The 16,756-nt window shown below is 38.6% G+C and overlaps 1 protein-coding gene across 3 annotated transcripts in view; it reads left to right on the forward strand.

Moving 5' to 3' along the window:
* Window positions 1–719: 719 nt before the first annotated feature.
* BOC (BOC cell adhesion associated, oncogene regulated) overlaps window positions 720–16,756 on the forward strand; it is a 97,745-nt gene continuing 81,708 nt past the window's right edge. For all 3 annotated transcript variants that reach the window (XM_051985301.1, XM_051985303.1, XM_051985302.1), the window contains exons 1-2: window positions 720–806; window positions 6,542–6,632. The gene's annotated coding sequence lies outside the window, so the exon portion shown is untranslated. The remainder of the gene's footprint in view (window positions 807–6,541; window positions 6,633–16,756) is intronic.

Genomic DNA, 16,756 nt, shown 5'->3' on the forward strand with positions numbered 1-16,756 from the left:
GGAAAGGATGAAAAACTGAGTAGGGGGGCAAACATCAGAAATTCCCAAGATGAGGCTAAGAAGAGAGTTGGAAATAGAAGAGAGAAGGAAAATAGGAGAAAGCTGGAGGTTGAAAGTTGCTTTTGAGGAAGAAACTGAGGAGGGAAAAAAAAAAACTATAGAAAGATTTGAGGAAAAAAGATAACAAAAGTTCGGTACTTTAGAGAGAAATTGACCAACTATTTAGGACACCAGTTGTTTTTTTTTTTTTTTTTCCTTCTGTTTCCTTTCCAGGACTAATTTTTTTTTCTTTCCTCTTTTTTGCTCCTCCCCCCTCTTCTCTGTCTCCTCCTCCTCCTCTTCCTCCTCCTCCTCCTCGCGGGGGGAATGGGAGGCTCCAAAGCTGGAGTAGCGAAAGAAGGAATTGTTTGAGAGTTCAGTCATCCAAAAAACCTCCTTCCATATGGAGGGTCCGGGTGCCCTCATCGCAATGCCTCTTTCCTTCTCCTCCTCCTCCGTCTCCTCCTCCTCCCGCCGACACTGCCACCGCTTCTTCCTCCTCCTTCTTTCCTGAATACCAAACCCATCACCCGACACACTTAGACTTCCACGCAAACCCTCCTTTGCTCACTTCCTATCAAACCATCCGGCCTGGAAATTCTCAACTTCAGATTGTCTTTGTTGCTCCAGTGATTTTCTCTCCTCATTTGGAGGTGTGTGTGTGTGTGTGTGTGTGTGTGTGTGTGTGTGTGTGTGTGTGTGTTGCCATCCCAGAGCCCTGGCCCTGGGTTCCAAGTTTCCACTTCTCAACACCCGCTGCTTTAGAGGTGAGTAAAACAATCTCAAAGAAGTTTTTTTTTTTTTTTTTTTTTTTTTAAAGAAAAGAAAAGAAAAGAAAAAGTCTCGCCTGGATGTTTTTGTTTGTGGTTTGTTTTGTTTTGCCGGAGTGAAGTGTAGGATGGAGAGTCGAGCTTTTTATTGGGGAAGGAGGGGTTGCTGCTTGGGGAGAGAAGGAATTGATTCTCGAGATCCGGAACGATGTGAATTTCTGGTCTGGCCGGAGGCTGGGATCTGAGTTTGGGAAGTTGCCTGGCGAGCCGCAGCCACAGATCTTTGTGTGCCTGGATGCTGGAGCCTTGAGCATCGAGGACCAGGCAGATTGCAAAAGTTTGTCCGAGGGAAAAAAGTTTGTCCGAGGCCGCCCCGTAACCTTGTCCGCGAAGGCTGGGGTCTGCGTAAAGGCGCCGTGATCGAGAGCAGGGACCGAGAAGCGTTCTTCCGTCGGTATCCCCCGGGATCTCCCCCTAGGTCTCCCCATTCACCCGGCAGCTCGTTGATTTCACTCAGCACTCCCGGGCCAAACCAACCGAGGGCCTAAGGACTGGCTCCTCCAACCACTGCCGCTGCTTTCCCCCAACTTCTCCGAAGATTTACAACAATTCTTTCGGCTTCCCTACTCCAGGCCGCTGGATACCACTTACCCACAAAACTTTTCCACTTTAGCCCCTCGCAGAAATGAGGGTGATTAATGTATAAATTGAAAGAAATTGTTTTAAAAAGAAAAGGAATGGAAAGGCAGGACCGGGAGGATTGAAGGGAAGAGATAATATTGGAGAAACTCCCAGGAGTAGGGTGTGTGTGTGTATTTGGGACGAGGATGGCATTGAAGGATGGGAGAAGGGTGCAGGTTTGGAGAATGTGGAGAAAGGTTGGCGTGGAATATGTGTATGCATTTTGCTTTCTACTAGTTTTGCTTTTGTAGGCTCTTAGTGGATTTTGTTTTGGTCATTGAAAGAAGATCATAGAAATGAACAAGTAGGAGAGGTGGAGAAGAGGGCATTGGGGAGGAGTGAGTAAAGAAGGAAAACAGTTGCTATTTTGTTCGTGGAGAGCACTTATGGGTGCTTAACTTGTGGTCGTGCATATATATCTTTCTAAGATGATGGAGAAATTTGAGAGGTGAGAGGAGAATAGTCAGCAAGCCTGAGACTGAATGTAAGGAGTGGTCTCTTTTCTTTTCTTTTTTTTAAAGCACCATTAAGGAAAACAAGGACTCCTAGAGGAATTTGATTAAGAATACTAAAATCATACACCAAGATTTTCCAAAAAGCAACTTGTTTGTGTGTTAAAATTTGTTTTGTTCTTTGCACAAATCCCCAGTCCCACAGTGACTCAAAATTACCTCTTTGAGTTTGGAAATAGCTTTCCATTAAATTGATATTATTAAGACTACTATCCTTGTGCCTATCCTAATGTCTCTTGTGCCCTTCTGTGTACCAAGGATAACTTTGCAAGCATTGGCTAATTAATTAACATAATTTTTAAAGTTCTTTTGTGTTTGGGGGGGAAGGGAACTCCCAGTATAGAAACTTCCTTCATTGATCCAGCTCATCAATGCCTCTGAAACTTTGTTAGTTGCTTGGGCCACTGGTCAGCCATCATCCAACTAATTTACCCCCCAGTAGAACTTGAACCCAAGTCTATCTTAATTCCAGTACTAGCCTTTTATCCACTAAGCCAACCTGCCTCTCTCTAGAAGTCTTAACATTTCTGATTTACTTGGTGACTAGTCCCTTAACTGCACTACAATTCTCTCATGGCCTTTTGATCTTTCCATTTACAGCCAATAAATCAGTCTTCATTTCTAGTGGGCAGAGATTCATCAGCAATATACACATACACATATACACACACATACACACACATATAATGTCTTTTCTGGTGGGGTGGGGGATGTCTTTTAGGGAAAGAACCTCATTTTTAGCAGCTTATATTCTTTAAACTTATCGAGTTTCAAAGTGACTCTGAGTGGAGAGGTTTCCAAGAGTGTTTTTGAGGATTTACAATTGCTTTTACATAAATGAAAGAAGACTCCCATACTAATAATGGAGCTTCTTGAGATTAGCAATGACTGTTATGAAGTGTGAGTAGGAGTAGGGTTAAGGTCTCAATCCCTGAGTTTTAGAAGGGAGAATATGCATGTAAACTATAATTTAAAAATCAGAACTACTTCATTATATTCTTTTCTCCAATTATATATGGTTGTTGCAATATCAAGAGTGAAACAGGCCTTTAAGGAGATAGGGGTTGCCCTCATGACAACAAACAATGAAATGAAATGTGAAGTTTGACAACTTAAACTTCAAATTTTTCTGTCCCTCATTCTTAAAGGGAAAAAAAAACATTGGAAGAGAGCTTTATGCAGCAAAAAACACACTAACCTTTGGTCCCAGGCTTTTCTATTGAGGACAGGTACAACTAGTCTTTATAGTATAGCAACAAGTGCAAAATATATATAGGGGTAGTTCTTTAGCTTCTCATTGGCTGAATTAACTTTGTCTGGCAATATAAGAGATCCCACTACCTAATAGAAATGGGTAGAAATAGCTTCCTTATTTTGCCACTTTGAAGTGCTTTTTAAAGTGTTTTGAACCTCAATCCTTCAGCAATTTGTTTGTGGCCTATATGGCTCCAAAATTAATCAATAGGTGATTTTACTCATGAAATAATTCAGCTGACATCCCCACAAACACCACAGTGGTTAAAAAATGAGGGCAAGAGGTGAATCTGGTGGTCACAGCATCCCACAGGATAGAAGAAAAGCAGAGTTCAAATCCCAATTCTGCTAGTGATGCTGGGTAAAAAAAAAAAAAAAAAAAAAAAATTACTGTAGCTCTCTTTGCCTCTCATGTTAGAGCACTGGGACATATTTGTCCTGAATTTTGTCAAGTGCTTATAGGCTTCAGATTGATAAGGTTACACAAGAACAAAGTGGTATAATTGGATTTCAGAATCTGAGTTATCTTCAAACCCCAGGACTCCACAGGAGTTGTAAACCTTGGTTCATTTGGTAATGTAACTCGCATCCTACTTGATTGGGTGCATTAGGAAAAGGTTAATATTGGGGAAATCCTTGCACAAAAAGTGTATTTTCTTCATACCTTTGTCCCAGTGGCACATTCCCTTTCTTGGCTTAAGGATATTTTCTTTTAATCATCATTTCTGTGACTAATACTTGGGGGGAAAAAAATCATTAATTGAGCTAATTTTGTGATGTTGAACTTCTCTGGGAAGCTACTCTTCCATTAAATAAAGCAGAGTATACCTGGGTTCCCAGAACCTTGAAGTATCTCTATTGTGTTTTAAAATCAAAGATTCATAATTAATAGCTAAATATGAAGTATAATATATCAATACAATAAATACAGTAAATATATCAACATAGTAAATACTTGAATGTATATATCAAGTAAAGTATAAACATTGTTTACTGTCCTTATGATACTGGAAATTTACAAGGTGAATTGAATCTCATTTATAATACTAAGCTTATTTTCTATTTTGGGGAGCAATTCAAACCTCAAACATCATTTGAATAAGTATTTCTCAAATTTATAGCATCAAACTAAATATTTGGTATAGTATAGACATAAACACCTTAAATATGAAATCCTATTTACAAATTGCTTTCATGATCATATACATCTTTTTTTTTTTCCTTTTTTTCTTTTGCTGAGGCAATTGGAGTTTAAGTAATTTGCCCAGGGTCACACAGCTTGGTAGTGTTAAGTGTCTGAGATCACATTTGAACTCAGATCCTCCTGAGTCCTGGCTGGTGCTCTATCCATTGATATACAGATACATCAATCTTTGGAATCCTCTTACATGGTAATGTCAAGGAAGAGAGGATAGTGTTGAGCTCATTAGGAGTAAGTTGGAGTTTACCTCTTATGACTGCTCTGAGACACTACCCCAAATATTGGGAAACCTGAATTTGAGACCTGGTTCTTCCTGTGAACTCCCATTCACCCTGGGTTAAGACCTCTGAACTGTTGTACTCCTGAATCTTTTTTCTGTAGAATGAGGATAATACAATTTAGACTCCTCCCTCTCTCTTGCCCCTCCCCCCATGCCCAATCAGTCATCAATTCTTTTCCATTCTTTCTATGTCACATTCCTTAAATCACTCCCCTCTTTTCCATTCCTACCATCACCAACCTAGTTTAGGTTCTTGTTACCTCTTGTCTGAATTAATGCATCAGATTAACTCATAAACTCTCTTACTCCTCAGATCAGTCCTTCATCAGACTCACATTCCTAGAACCATTTTCATCATGAAACTTGCCCATTCCAAATCTTTTGAGTCTTCCCATAGCCTACAAGGTAACTATCCAGACACCTTGACCTGGTATTAAGACCTGTTCCCAATTTTTCTGGTTCCCAATTTCCTTGATATGAATCTTTTGCTTCAGTGAGACTGAAGATGGGAAACCTTTCTGCTGTTTTCCTTTAAATGTGTTGTATATGCTACCAAGTATGTCCTTTCCCCTCTTCTCCACTTACACATAGCCTACTTAACTTTCAAGGACCAGCCCAGATCTCCTCTCCATTGTGAATTCTTCTATCATTTCCTCAACCCTTCAAGAAGCCTGGGACTCATCTCAGAACTCCAGGAGCACATAGTGCTAGTTTTGCTCTTTTGTCACTTCCTATGTGCTATCTGGTTTTATCAGTTAGAGTTTTATGGGACTTACTTAGTCTGGCTGTAGGGAGTGTGGGAGATTCCATTCCTTCTGTGGAATGAGTTTTGAAAAGGCTTTATCTGTGTATTTTGGACCTCATCCCTTCAGCAACCTGTTTGTGACTTGAGTAGCATAAGGATTAATCAGCAGGAGATTTTACTCATGAAATAACTTAATCAACATTCACACAGATTTTACAGTGGGCTTAGAAAGAAGGGCAAACAATGTAAAAGGAAAACAGCCTTAATACTCTGATCGGTAGATGATCTTGAATTTAGGGAACCTATAGGGGAAACATACTTCTCTCCCGTGGGTATGGATTGAGGAATATGTTGTCAGATTTTTTTAAAAGATGAGCTAGAGATTATTGTTCTGATCATAGTATGCAAATGTTGAGACCAGATGAGTCTTAGTCTTGTGCTGCCCACAATCACTTATCTTGCATATAGTGGGCGCTCAATAAGTATTTATTGGGAACCAAAGGATTACAGAGATTTGTATGCTCAGAAGAGAATTGCTTTGTGGTAAAGGGTTCCAAGAAAGGATGAAAATTCAACTCCAGGTGTTTGATATGCCACTATTGATTGCTCATCTAAATGCTAACAATGATTTTCTTAACCAGCTTTAAAATTAGTTGTATGTTCTGAATTAATTTTTAAATGGTATTTTGCTTTTTCCAATTACATTATAAAGGCAATTTTTAACATTCATATTATTATAAGATTTTGAACTCCAGCTTTTTCTCCCTCCCTTGCTTCCCTCTAGGCCGTTAAGTGCTTGATCAAATATTTATTTCAGGCCCATCCTCACTCACATTTGCAAAGCAATGAACCTAGAAACTGGAAACTCAGGGGTTCAGCAAGACCTTTTTCTTTTGTTTTATCATTTATATAAAATGAGGTTGTAGAAAATAACTCCAATTGAAGTTCATGGCCGAGTACCTTAAAAAACACACACACACACACAAATATCAGTCAAGTATTTGATTGCTTCATTATATGGAGAGAAGATGAGAGAACTTTCTCTTTCCTAAATTCCAGAACAAACTTCCTGGAACCTGTGATCTTGACATTTTCTCATCACTCTTACTGACAGTGAATAGACATAAAGAAGAGGAATAAAAGACAGCAGGTAAGTTTATTTTTACTATTGTTGTTGTTTGTTTTGTAATATTTATAGCTAAGTATCACTGTTTGCTTGAATGTTACAAGTTATAATACACTTTTCAAATGTGTAGATACATAGTTCATTTTCCTTTAAGTCTCCCATTTTTCTTTTAAAAGAAAAGCATTATTGGGGGGAAAATGCATACTTTAAAAAAGGCTTTTAACTGGGATTGAAAGAATCAAGTTTTGGGGATTCTGTCCATAGTTCCAAATGTCCAGTTTAGTGCTTCTAATCTTTGCTCACCAAAGCTCCAAAGTTGCAGGTATGGCCTTTCTCCGCCAACATCATAATCCCAATGTTTCTGGCCTCAATATGCTGCCTTGGTGGGCCTTCAGTGACGGGAACCAGTTGCTCTTGCCTGGTGTTGCTGAGAGCACCAATGACACAGATTTATGTCTCAAGTCAGTGGTATTATATAGAGTGCCTTGTGGTATGACATACTATGCAGTGTTTATCTTGAAAACACAGAGTAACTCCGGCTTCTTCCCATCTTCTGAAATGCAGTTTGGGAAATCATTTGTCTTTTCCTAATGGCAAATTTGGCTTTATCTTCAAAGGAAACCTTTGATGTTTGGAATGGAGTTGTCCATGGGGGTGGAAGTGAAGGAGGGGTTAAGAGAGATATCATAGCAGAAACTCCAAATCCACTAGCAGAAAGTCCACCCAACTGAAATGTCAGTTGAAGAAAGTCTCCACATTCCTAGGAGTCAGCAAAAAGAAGCTTTAAGTTCTGGGCAGGGGAAGATGAGTCTGGTTTGCATCAAGTGTAATGCAAATGCTCTTGCTAGGGAGGTAACCAGAGAGTAATATTTTAGAGAAATGTTCTTTTCCCATAATCCTTTGGCAACACTGAACAAGGTGAGAGGTTTCCAGTGCATTTGGGAAAAGTCATCATTATTAATATGTTTACAACCTGCTTATATGCATCTTGCATCTTTCCATTAACCTTTGACTATGGAACTAGATAGAAATTTTAAATACTTGAGACTAGTATAGAATATTAAAGGAACCAAAATGAAAGACCTAATTGTTATGGAAATGAAGTTCAAAGAAAGTAGCAAAATGTGTCAGATTTTACATATTCTTTTATGTCTGCCTTTATAAATATTCAACCTTACTCTCTGAAATACTCAATCTTCTCTAGTTGGCAACTTATCTCTAGGTCCTAAATTCAAGGTGGCTTTGAGGTTTAGGTTTGTTAGAATTGGAATGACCTACATTCAAGAGGGTTTTTGGAATCTGAATTTTGGTTAAATTTCTAATTTAAGAATTGAGGATTTTAAGATTTAGGAATTTAAGAATTAGGATTAAGAATGAGGATGACATCACCTTTTTCAACCTAGGTGATTGGAAGAAGTTCATGGCAAAAGAAGAGTGAGGAGGGGGAGGTGTGTCTTTTACTAATTATTGCAACTTACAAGTCTTGATAGTGAGGTTTTGACTTTGAAAAACTTTAAATATGTTTTTTTTAAATAGTGAAGGGAACTCTTTGAATCCTAGTCTGCCACTTGACAAAGCACCTCATTTCTTTGGGCCTCAGTTTCTTAATCAGTAAAATGAGGGTGTATAGTCCTTTCCAATTCTAAATCCTGTGATTTAAAAAAAATTTGCTTAATATTAGTCATTTTATCACTTTTAGCAGAAAAGAAAAAAGATTTTTCAAATACTGTTGTCTCAAATTCTGGATTATAGCTGCAAAGCCATGAAATGAAGATATTGTACTTTCCTCTAGCGACTCTATAGCAAGCAGCACTTCAGTTTGAATTTAGAGGTCCTGCTAATAATAATCTTTCATTTTAGATTCCTAGTTCTTCTATTGCTCCAAGCTTGGGTCAACAGGCATTATTATCTATAAGGTCAGTTTGGCTCTGTACTTTTTGACAGGGTGACAGCTAAAAGGACTTTTGTGACCTACAATCCTGTGCCCTTTAGGTAATCTGATTTGAAATACCCTTTTTCCATATAACATTTTCTCTTGACTTTTCACTGAGAGAAACAGACTATAAGATGACAGCTATCAGTTTTAACCTAACTAATCTTCTTATGGTCACTCTAATCAAAAACTCTAGTTTTAAATTGGGGATATGTAGTTGTAACCTAGGACTGCTGCCTGGATGATAAGGCACGCAGGATGTTGGATGTCCCAAGTGACAATTTAGGGATAATCCATATGTTTTAGCTTCTCTCTTAAATTTTCAATTTGTTCTGTCTTTGTGTGAAAAGCCTGATCTTAGTGGAATATAAAATATTTCATTTCTGTGTTGAAACGTGAGACTCAGGTCAATAGAAGTAAACCTTCAACCTTTATTGTGCTTCCTTAGTCTTATCTGGCTACAAAACAAAACACAAAATCTTAAAGATTTCTATTTATACTTTTAAAAAAAAGTTGCTGTCATTTATCAAGACCCAGTGTAGCGCCCAATAGAATATTTCCTTGCAACAAAGTACTTAAACAAAAACAAAAACTTAATAATATTGGCAATATGTGAATATGTATACCTCATTCAATGCCTGTAATCCATCACTTCTTAACTGAATCAAGAGATCTACCTGTCTTTTTCCAGCATACCTCTAAATGAAGTTTCTATTCTAGTCTGAATTTAAATATTTTTTGAATTTAATCAGATTTATTAAATGTGTTTTATAGGTAATTGGGAGTACGATTGGGTTTATTCATTTTCTATTAAATCAAGAACTCTTAATTATTTCACAAATTCTTTCTCTCTCTCTCTCTCTCTCTCTCTCTCTCTCTCTCTCTCTCTCTCTTTCTCTCTCTCTCTCTCTCTCTCTCTCTCTCTCTCTCTCTCTTTCCCTCCCCACCCAGTCCTTCTCTCTTTGTTTCTTCCTCTCTAATTGCTAATACTATATAAAATGAATCTTATAAGAGAGAATTTTTGTTATTCAATAGTACAGCTTAATGCTTTACACACACACCACTTTTTTTTTTTTAGACTAATGTTACAGCATAAGTAATGGGCATCCTTTTTAATATGAATAGATGTTTTGTAGGCAGGATATTACATAAGAAGTTGCTCTAAAGTTACAGAACAGAGTTAGAGTTGTATGAATCTTAAGTCCAACTTCATCAGTTGTAGCCACACTTAAAGTGATCAGTGTTAACCACTGATGCTTTAAGAATTTGGTCTTTTCATCTAAAAAGACAGAAAATATATGAGGGCCAGGTAAAATCCTCCACAGTCCAGTTCCTTTATTGCATACAATTCTATTGTAGTGATAGACGCCCTGAAGTTCGGTCTGGCTTCAGCCTCTGTGACGGTGGCATTCTGCCAGGAAGTTTCCCTGGGTGGTCTTTGACGAAGGCAAAAGAAGCCATGGGGGCATTAAGCTCTCCCATAGGGGAGGAAAGGGTGTAATCTCATATTTCTAAGCAAGGTGACTCTCTAATTCGAACTCTTGGGTTCTGTTTTCTTCTGTTTCTCCTGGATGTCAGTGTTCTCACGTTGAAACTGTAGGGGTATTATACCACAGTCTTGTATACAAGTGAAAATAGTTTAACAGGTTTCTTAAAAGAGATGTGATGTGGAGTTTATTTTTGTTCTTCATTTTTGTGGACTTTTCCATGAAGAGCCAATTTCTGTGATAATATTTTGTATTTATGTGGTGCCTTCCTTCTGAGAGGGCAAAATCAGGTTAGCAGCAGGCACCCTTCATCCTCACATCATTCATGAAGGGAGGACTTATTATTTTCTATTGACAAGAAGGAAGCCCACAGAGTGGTTAAGTGGTTTGCTCAATTCATACCATGAATCACTGGCAAAGCAGAGAGAGTAGCCCCTCTAATCAAAGTCTGAGCAGTGGAGGTGGGTTCAGCTCAATAAAGTCATTTACTAGTCAGTAGAAGAGGCAGCAAGGCAAGAAAAATTACCTTGAGAAAGGAAGGAGCAGCTGTGACAAGCAGGTTTGCATGGCAAGAATTAGGGCTTTCTGTAGAAGCATTCTAAGGGTAGTAGTAGGAAGAGATGAATGGAAGGAAGGAAGGAAGGAAAGAAGAAGGAAGGACAGAGGAAAGGAAGAAAAAGAAAGAAAGAAAGAGGAAGGAAGGAAGGACGAGGGAGAGAAAAAGAAAGAAAAGAAGGAAGGAAAAGGAAGATAGGAAGGAAAGAAGGAAGGAAGCAAGGAAGCAAGGAAGGAAAGCAGGAAAGAAAAGGGGAGGGAAGAGGAAGGAAAGAAGAGAAAAGAAAAGGAGTATTTTTATGGAGACGTAACCTAGAATTCAGGAAGACTGGGTTCCAGTTCTGCTTATGGCGGTGTTACTCTGGGCAAATCACTTAACTTCTCAATGCCATAGACAATTTTTAAGACTGTTAAATTGTAGAAAAATTGATGACCTCCCTTAATAAAAATGGTTTTCTCATCTGATAATTCCCTTTACTAATGAAATCACAAGTCCAGTTCCCAACTGCTACTGGATTACCATAGCTCTTCTAGTTGGTTGTAGGTATCAATAAATAACTGGAGGCAGAGCTAGGAGGAGAGGAGAACATTACAAAATGTAGTCCATTAAAGATGCCTGTCCATTAAAAATGTTTCCTTTATAGAGCACATAGCATAAAAGAACTTTTTGTCAGATTTGAGAAGGTTAGGGGTAGGATAGGGAAGGACACCAGAATTTAAACATTGGAATGTTTTTAATTTACACATTATTTATTATATGTTCGTAGGGTTTGGAAATAAGGGTAGGGGAGCAGTAGACCTAAACTAGAAGATGAAGTTGCCTCCTGCTGAAGCAGGAGCTATTTCCCATCTTTCTTGTCCTAAAGTATCCCATCCCTTCCTTAGCCCTACCCCAAATCCTGAAGCCTCAACAAGTGTAGCCAAGAGGAGTGTTAGAGGCCAGAGGTTGGGCTGAATAGTGTTTGGTCCAACACATAATTCCATGAGTCAAAAGGAATAGGGTGATAAGCACAATATCTTGCGGAAAATGTCTTCCCATAGAGCAAGTTACAGTTTGTATCAGAGCCTATTTGCTTGGGACTGACAAAAGCTGAGATATCCAGGAAAACAGAGGATAATAAGAGAAAAAAGATTTTATAAACTGAGAAAACAAACAGTTCTTTACCTGAATATGGGGATTAGCTTGAAAAGACATTGGGGAACCTTTCATCTCTTGCTACATACGTCAGGGAATCTAATTCAAGAAAGCACTAGAGAAACTTTGATTTTGATCACAGGTATAAGTCCTTGTCTAATTGGTAGCCTTGAAAAAGTGCCTGTGCCTTCCTTTTCACATCCATAAAATAAGACTTGCTCAAACTACTTTAGAGAAGTGTTGTGAGGATATGAGATAATATAGGTAAAAGCTTTTGTTTACCTAGAAAGCCTGCAGATTCATCGAATTTGCGATAAGCTGAGCTAGGAGAGGAGAGTTTAGGAAACTGGTCACAGTTTTCCTAAGCAGTACCTGGGATCTCTCTACCCTCTATTGCTTTGGTTTGGATTTTATAAGGTCAGGGCCACGTATTGAAGAGGTTTTGGAAGCTTCCAGAAATCCATCTGAATCAAATTCCTTATTTACTGCTTTTGAATTAATCCTTGGACTCAAACAGTGAGTTATTACCAAAAAAAGAAAGATTATTATCTGTAGAAGTTCTGATATTATGACAAGACTGTGAGAAGGATTAGAAGAAGTCTCATAAGGCTTTCAGTTACACCTCTTTTCAAAAATGAAAAGATAAAAGATGTAAGTAGTTTTAATCAACCTGGGAAAAAGAGACCTGATTTGGAAAGGGAGCAAGAGTCCTGTTCCAGGGACTCCTGACCATTTAAGAAACTAAACCATATCCATGGGTATGGGTGGGTGATTGGATGGGGACTCTGGCATAGATCCCAAAGGAGTCAAAAGGAAGAAGAAGGTGGTAGGGGAGAAGGTAGAGAAAGGAACTTAAAAGGGAAGAAATAAAGAGAAGAGGGTGTCTTGAAGTAAAAGAGAAGATTGACAGGTTTTTTTTCAAGAAATATGGAGTTGAATTTTCAAAATTCTCAAACCCAGTATCTGAAGCAGTAAGTAAAAACCATGTGAGAAGAAATGGCCAACTGCTGCTAAATCACCTCAGTTGTTTTTGTACATGACCATGGACACTCAGGTCACATGCCTCATCATCTAGCCACTAGAGAGTTGCACCTAGCTTGTATTCACATATTCTCAGAAGTTCTTTAATGTGCTAAAGAGAGGAAGGTTCTGAAATTCTCAGCACAGAACAAAATTAACATTATTTAAAAATGAATCTTTCTGTAACCTAAAAACTTTTTAAAGTGTGTGTTTTTATGTGTATGTATGTATAATGAGATATTAAGAATCCAAATTTAAACTAATGAGATGTTAGCTCCGAGAAACAGAACAATCACTACCCTAGAAAATTCTTTTTCTGATCTTCTGGGGGGCCTTCAACAAGACCCCCAAAACTGTGTTGTGCGTCCCAGTTAATGGGACACTGTAATGAACATAATAGAAGTCATATACAATATAACAATTATTATAATTTCTACTTTTTTTAACCTAACTTTTGATTTCATCAGTGTAGGAATTCCTAATGAAGAAATTCTCTCAACCAATGTAGATTGGTACCAGCTCTCTAATTATATTCTTAGATAGTTGCTCAGGAGTATGAAGAGGTTAGGGGCTTGTCTAGAGTCTCACAGTCAGGATGTGTTCAAAGTAGAACTAGAGGGGCAGCTAGTTGGCTCAGCCCTGAAGTCAGGAGGACCTGAGTTCAAATGTGGTTTTAGACACCCAACTGTCTCTGTGACCTTGGGCAAGTCACTTAACCCCAATTGCCTCAGGGAATTTTTCTGACTCAACTCCATACTCTAAGTCCAGCCCTCATAGCTTTCTATTCACTTAGTCAACCTGCCTTTCTAGCAATTGTTATTATTATTACTTCGGTGCCTACTATACCTAGCATTATGAAAGAAGTTGGGGGGGAGGGGAGGTTGTTAAAAATACTAACATGTGGACCTGACCTTCTCCAGTATCTCAGTCATCCAGTCAAGTTTTCCAGAAGGGTCCACCATCATTATTGCCTTCATCACTCTCCCCCAGCCTCCCATCTGTAGTACATCTGGCCTCTGTAGACCTCTGGTGTGGAGTGGGAGGCAGGGAAGATGAAGAAGTCCAGCTGAGTTTCAGAGCAGTGACAGATCCACTGGAGTCCAGTCAAAGTAGGGGAAGTGAGACTGGCCTCAAATCCCATTTAAATCACTCCTGGCACATAACAAAAAAGACGTTCCTAGATTTAGGAGCTGGGGAGGGAAGAGCAGAAGAAGAAAAAGAGGGGGACTTGGGCCAACATCAAAGGTAAAAAAAAAAAAATTGCAAGGAATATAGAACTGTACTTCCCCAAACCAACATCTGTAGTAGTCAAAGGAATCTGTGCTGCAGATCCCAAGAGCACAGCCTCAGCCTCCTCCAGTTTTAAAATTTGACACACACACACACACACACACACACACACACACACACACAAACCACCCTCATCCATCCCCCTGTCACAGATGGGGGACAAGCAGAGAGGGAAAGAAGAGCGTGTACTTGGATTTCTCCCCCCATGGCACGAATGGAGCCACAAAAGTGTCTGTGGTGAGTGAATGCCCCTTTATCATCTAGCTGCCCAAGGATTTTGGCTCCTGCTTTGTAGTTTCCTTCTGTCTGGGCTTCCCAGAACTGCCCTGTCGTTTGTGTCCCACATCTGGGAGTGCCAACAGTACATTCGCTGCACTGAGCCTTTTTCCCTTCTGGCTGAGGAGGGCCCCTCCTACTCCTAAATTTAAAGAGAAGGGAGGAGCCCATGGACCTTTTTCCCTCTTTCAGCTGTGTAGAATCTTTTTTACTTCTCTCTTTAAGTCAGATACATGTAAAATCCAGAGTGAAGGAATATAGGAGTGAGCCATTTGCTACCCCTTTCAGCCCTTCCATGTTCTTTGTCAGGTCCCACACATGTAATCCATGATTGTCAAGCCCTGGAAATCACACCTTTTAAAAATAGTAGTTTTTTCCAATAGCATCCATATTGGGAGAAGGAAAGAAATGAGTCCTTTATTCTATTATGCAATGAACAAGGTGCCTGGTATAAAGGATTTTTCTACCACGTGGGGCTTAAGGCATTTTTGTGGCTTGCAAGTGAACCCTTTCTTCTAGTAGCCTTCCCAAATCAAGACTCACTGGGTATTTGGCACTGAAGACCTTCCATCATTTCACTCACATGGCAATAAACAGATAGAAGGTTTTGTGTAGATCATGGATCATAGATTTAGAAATGACGAGACCTTAGAGTCAAACTTGACCACCCCAACCTGCTCTTCTTTTAACCAAATTCAGAGAAAGGTTCATGTCTTATCAAGGCCACACAGTTCAAAAGCAACATAGACAAGACTTGGACTCACATCCTTGACCTCCAAACTCAGTAACTTTTCATTTCAACAGCAAGATTAATGATAGCAATGAAAGATTTTTTTTTAAATCTCTGGCATTCTAGCTAAAGAAAGGCTCAGTTACCTTCAACAGTATTGAGGAGGGCTGGAAAGTCAAGAAAGCCAGTATTATATTTCTTCTAATACCATTGTAATGAACAGACTTCAATTTAAATTTACAAATTCCATGGATATTTTTCAGTTGAAACTTTCTATTCCGTGTATTGCTCCTATTGCTAACAGGATCTTAGTTCTGTTGGTTGGTTCTTTTGACAGGTAGATAATGGGATTTTTTGTGGAATATCTTTTTATTCCCTTCAGTTTGGAGACTTCGTCAAGTTATCTCATCTCTTAGAAAAATCAGTCTGGAAATTTAATGGGCATCTTTGTCCTATGCAAGTCTCCCTAAGAACCTAGAGGCTTAAGTGGGCAAAGGCATCTCTATGGTGATGCATCATCAGACTCAAAACTAAAGTTACCTTTCTTGTGGCATCTACAAGTAGTCTAGTGTAAGAACCTTCATTCTGTGTGGAGCCATGTGTGCAATTCTTATTCTGAGCAGAGGAAAACAGTAATCAAAATAAAACTCAGGAAGAAAAATATTAGAAATAAAACTCATCCAAATCTTAAGTAATTTAGGAGGCTCAGTGTGCATCACTTCATTGCATAAGACATGATTCTTTTGCTCATGAAAGTTATAATCCACTCATTCATTCATTCAACAAACATTTCTGAAAGGTCCTCTTTGTTCAATACTAGATTCTGAGGAGAAAAAATATATATAATGGGATCCCTACTCTCATAAATATTTACATCTCTCTAAAGCAATGATAACATCCACTAAACAATGAGAAATTAAGGGATAAACTGTGAAATTTACTAGAGGAGACACCATTATCAAATATTGAGATTATATCCACAAGTTGTTACCTTCACCAGGTATCATTGCTTTATACCTCGTGAAGTCCAAAGGAGTCAGGAAAAAAAAAAAAAAACGATTTTAAGTTTAGAGGGATCTTAGAAGTATTCATTTTACAGATGAAAAAACTGAGGTCCCACCCAGGGTCCCATAAGAAATAGATGGCAAATACAGAGACACCCCAAATCCTCTGACTATATGTCCTTTCCCACCCTACTGAGTTATTTAAAGTCTTCAAGATAACTTCTAAAGCCCTTATATTGTTGATTCTTGTTTGGAGGGGGAAAGTAAATGTGTGTATAATGGGAACCACAGTAGATAGAATTGGGAATAATTGGGGACCCTTGTAGTTCAGTGCAAAGATAGTCCTATTGCTGCCATTTTCGAGTGAATGTGATATTACTGGCTTGTTTCAGCCTACAAATGAAATTAATGCATACTCGTGCTACCATTGGCACATAGTGGTAAAAACAGTGAAATGAAACATTGTTCTTACAATGCTTGGTAACTATAAAATGGCATATTTTACATAGCTGTGGAGTGACAAATATTTATCAACTGCCCTCCCCCCTGAAAAAAACAGTATTGCATGATATGCTTTTCAATTTAATCTGTATTATTAACATTTTCTTCCATAATTTCTTAATCCAGTCAATTAATCTATTAATTAATCAATGATTTGTAGTCTTTGCTGATTTAAGAAATATAAATATACACACTGAAAATGTAATAATAGGCTCTC

The sequence above is a fragment of the Antechinus flavipes genome, chromosome 3, assembly GCF_016432865.1.
Source record: "Antechinus flavipes isolate AdamAnt ecotype Samford, QLD, Australia chromosome 3, AdamAnt_v2, whole genome shotgun sequence".
NCBI classification, from domain to species: Eukaryota; Metazoa; Chordata; class Mammalia; order Dasyuromorphia; family Dasyuridae; genus Antechinus; species Antechinus flavipes.